Below are 4,545 nucleotides of genomic sequence, written 5' to 3'. Positions count from 1 at the left end.
AAGGAGAGAAATTTTTCAGGCCTTGGTGGCTGCTATGGGAATTCTTGCCCCACCCTGTGTACCTTTCCCAGGTGTTGTTCCCGCCCACCCCCAGCACCCACAGGCTGCCAGAGGGGGCTGGTCCAGAGAGCAGGGAGCCCTGCGGGAGCGAGGCGGGCAGCGGGGGACTCAGCCCGGAGGGGAGCCCTCAAAGTCTAGACAAGACCTGCCACGGCTCCCCCTCCCCACCCTGAAGCCACAGTCCTGCTCAGCATGGTTGTGCCAGCAAGAGGCTAGCCCTGCCCAGGTATGTGCTCAGGACCACTCTGTCCCTGGGTCTCCCCTCTGTCTCTGAATCAATCTCTCTCTCTCTCTCTCTCTCTGTGTGTGTGTGTGTACCTATCAAGGCTCCCTGTTCTCTCCACCCCACTCTTTTTTTTTTGGTACAGGGATTGAACCCAGGGACGCATGACCACTGAGCCACATCCCCAGTCCTTTTGTGTGTCTTATTTAGAGACAGGGTCTCACTGAGTTGCTTAGGGCCTCCTAAGGCTGGCTTTGAACTCACGATCCTCCTCCCTCAGCCTCCCAAGCTGCTGAGATTATAAGTGTGGGCCACGGCCTTTCCTATCCGTCCCCACAGCTATCCTGGTCCCTCCGTGTGTGGGGGACTCCCAAGAATGTCCTATAAGTTTCATCCAGGGGGCCAGGGATCCTGGGCTATAGGTCACATCCCAAGCACTTCCAAAATCTTAATATACTTTTGTATCTGAGAAGGGGGAAAAAAAAGTTGGTAATTTGACTTTCAGGAAGTTAAGGTTCTACAACAACCTGTTTGTGGGTAAGGCCGGGTGACAACTCAGACTTACAACCTGCCAGACCTCAGAGGAGGAAGGTCAGGCAGGGAGGGGTGCTTTTGTAACTTGCAAAAGGAAAAATGTTGTTATTTAAATCAGAAGGGCTGATTCAGCTGAGGGTTTCCACGTACAGGTGGGGAGGCCCAGGGGGGCTGAGAGAAGTGTGGGTACGGGGAAGGGGGGCTGTTGGGGCGGGGCCAGGGCTAAGTTCAGGTCTCCTGGCTCTGACCCGAGTCCTTGGTGCCTGGACTTTGGAGGCCATGTCTGATGGACTTTAGGATAAAGAAGATTCTGGGTGGGAAGGGGCCATGGGAGAGGAGTAAAGTCAAGGCAGGTGGATGGAGGCCACCTGCTGCCCGAGGCCTGGGGCCTGGGGCTCTGAGCTGTCTGTCAAAAGTTTCAGATCCGAGTGCAGCACCCCCAGCCCAGTCACCCCCAGGCCTGCCCTCCAGGCTCTTAAATCTCCACAGACACCAGGGAAAGCTTTCAAAGCTGTGGAATCATTCACTGGTCACAGCCCAGCACCTGGGGACAGGGGGAGAAGTAGGACCCAGCCCCTGCCCAGGACTCCGGAAACTGCCCAAGTTCAGTTTCGAATCCAGTACCAGCCGTGGGACCCTGTGGGGAGCGTTGGGGATTCAGTAGCAGGAGATCTGCATCCCAAACCTTGGCCTCACCTAGGCAAGCTGCATGGCCATAGGCTAGACCACACGGCGCCTTCCTTACCTGACCCCAGGAGATGATGTGGCCACAGCACCCGGCACAGACTCACCTGGAGAGGGTGAGCCCCGAGAGTCTTCATTCTGGTACAACAGCCAAGACCTCGGAAGCTCCTATTCCCTGAGTAACTGGGCCGGTTCCTTCAATATCTCTGGGCCAGCTGACTGGGATGGGAGAGTGGGGGGCAGGAAGTGCCAAGTGGATGGAAGGACTGGTGGATGGTAGAGAGGAAGGAAGGAAGGATAAATGGATGGATGGATGGGAGAAAGGAAGGATAATGGATGATGGATGGATGGATGGATGGATGGATGGATAGGTGGATGGATGGATAAATGGATGGATGGATGAATAGATGGATGGATGGATGGAAGGATAAATGGATAAATGGATGGATGGATGGATGGAAGGAAAATGGATGGATGGATGGATAGGTAGTTGGGTGGATAGATTGATGGATGGAAGGATAAATGGATGGATGGATGGATGGAGGATGGATGAATAAATCAAATCCTCCAAGGAACAGCGCCTATCAGACCACTCTTTCCTCTACTTTCCAACCTCTGCACTAAAAAACGATGTGATGAGTTGGATCTAAAATTCCAAGGTCATGAGTGGGAGGAGGGGGTCGCAGAGAGGGAAGGAGGAGCATGTCTACCCTGTTTCTGTGGCAGGTAGCAAGGAGACACCCGAGGGGTGAAGATTCCCTTGACGAGAGGCCCCGGTCATCTTCAGGGTCCAGATGCCAGTCTCTGATTGGACCTTCTTCTCTCCACAGGTTTAGGCTGACCCCAGGCCTCTGGGCTCCCGGACACAATGAGAGCCACAGGTAGGAGGGGGGTCGAGGGTGCTGAGGTTAAGGATGACATTCATTTCAGAGTCGTTTTTTTCTGACCTCCGCGTCTGCCCATCCTGGGTTCAAGGTGGCGAATCTGTTGTCAAAGGCCCAGGTAGAAACGCAGGGGGAGGCTGGGAGAGTGTAGAGGGAACTCCCTGCCGCTGAGCCGGAAAACTTCCTGACCATGGCCCCAGGTGCTGGGACTGCGGGGGGGACCCCACCCTGGACACCTGGTGGGAAACTAGGGCCAAATATCTACCTCCTCCAACCACAGGGCCGGACCCGAGTAAGGTGAAGTCCTCACTCTGGCACTGTACTCCCTTTGTACAGGTAGGGAAACTGAGGCACCAAGCCTCACTTGTATCCCCCGGGCGACTCTGAGGAGCGAGGAGAACTGGTTGAAGTCAGCTTGCTTCTCAGGGTTCCAACCCCACTTCTGTCACTCACTAGCCAAATGTCCTGGGGAAGCAACGGCCTCTCTGACCCTCGGTTTCCTCATCTGGAAAATGGGGGTGATTGGCAGTATCAAGGGTTCGTGACGATGAGCTGAGATCGTCAAGTATCTGAAAACTGTCAAATGTGAACTTATGCCCCTTGGGGGACACTGACTGTGGCCAGGATGACAAAGGATCCCCAGCCCTAAGCCCCAGCCCACAGGATCCAGGGGGCCTCCACTCCCACACCAAGTACCCATGGGCTACTACAAGGCCACAGAGCTGAGTTCAGGGCTAAGGAGCTGACAGAGAGGGCAGAGGAGGGCCAGGACTGGACCTGGGCCTGGAGGGGTTTAATGCTGAAGGCAGCAGGAAGTTGAAATGGAACCTACTTTCAGGTCCCTCTAAGGCAAGAGGGTGGGACAGGGAGCTCTGTGTGGCTCATCCCCATGTGTGGGAGGGTCTCCCAGTGACCCGGTGGAGAGTCAGGGGACAGTCTGGCTATGGGCAGGGGAGGCCTGGGAGCTGTGGCTTGTCTTGGAGCTACTGAGCAAGTCCAGGTGTGGTTATCTGTGGTAGCAATTGATAGAAAATGTGGGAGGCTACTCCTACCCGCCAAGTCACTGTAGAGCGGACCTATTTTTTTTTTTTTTTTTTTTTTTTGTACCAGGGATTGAACCCAGGGGTGTTTAACCACTGAGCTACATCCCCAGCCCCTTTTATTTTTGAGACAAGTTCTAAGTCACTTAGGGCCTCCCTAAATTGCTGAGACTAGCCTCAAACTTTCAATCCTCCTGCCTCAGCCTCCCAAATTGCTGGGATTACAGGTGTGCACCACCGCATCCAGCTGAGCCTACTTACTCTTGATAAGTATGATGCCCCTCCAACAAACCATGACTTCAGCCTCTCATGACTGAGAGAGGGTTCAGACAAGAGAGACTGCCAGACCATGCGGACAGTGCCATTTTATTTTATTTTATCAGGGATTGAACCCAGGGGCATTCGACCCCTGAGCCACCTCCCCAGCCCTTTTTATTTAGAGACAGGGTCTCACTGAGTTGCTTAGCACCTCGCCATTGGCAAGGACATGGACATTATTACTGTGTCCATTCTGTGACTGACAGACTCCAGCACAGAGGCTGAGCTCCTGCTCCTCACACAGCACCATGGCTGCCTGAGCCCTGGATGCCACCATCCTGACTTCCTACTGCAGGGCTCATCTCCCAGAGCCTGCCTCCAGTTCTCCTGCTGGAATTCTGTATAAAATGCAGATTCCCGCCAGGCACAGTGGCTCATGCCTGTCATCCCAGTGGCTTGGGAGGCTGAGGCAGGAGGATCATGAATTCAAAGCAACAGCGAGGCGCTAAGCAACTCAGTGAGACCCCATCTCTAAATAAAATGCAAAATAGGGCTGGAGATGGGGCTTGGTGGCCAAGTGCCCCCTGAGTTCAATCCCTGGTACCCAAATAAATAAATAAATAAATAATGAGGGTTCCCAGGCCTCGTTCCTAGAGACCATCTCTGGAGGTCTCTATGGAGACCAAGAAGCCGGATTTTAAAGTCTTTCCCCCAGGGGTCACTGTGGGGACTGTCTGCCCAAAATCTGGCAGCACCATCTCACCATCTGACCATCTCATGAGTCACCTCGCGGTCCCACCGTCTGGTCTGCAGGGTGGACGCAGGGGTCTCCTGACCTGGTCTCCCTGGGGGGGGTCTGGGG

The 4,545-nt window shown here is 54.4% G+C and overlaps 1 long non-coding RNA gene across 1 annotated transcript in view; it reads left to right on the top strand.

The window, feature by feature from the left end:
* Positions 1 to 2,661, top strand: part of LOC125616262 — an 11,087-nt gene extending 8,426 nt beyond the window's left edge. Inside the window, exons 2-3 of the long non-coding RNA XR_007346884.1 lie at positions 72 to 286; positions 2,332 to 2,661. This is a non-coding gene — a long non-coding RNA (uncharacterized LOC125616262). The remainder of the gene's footprint in view (positions 1 to 71; positions 287 to 2,331) is intronic.
* The last annotated feature ends 1,884 nt before the right edge of the window (positions 2,662 to 4,545 follow it).

Source organism: Marmota marmota, unplaced genomic scaffold (genome assembly GCF_001458135.2).
Source record: "Marmota marmota marmota unplaced genomic scaffold, marMar, whole genome shotgun sequence".
Lineage (NCBI taxonomy): Eukaryota > Metazoa > Chordata > Mammalia > Rodentia > Sciuridae > Marmota > Marmota marmota.
This window is presented reverse-complemented; position numbering and strand designations above follow the sequence as displayed.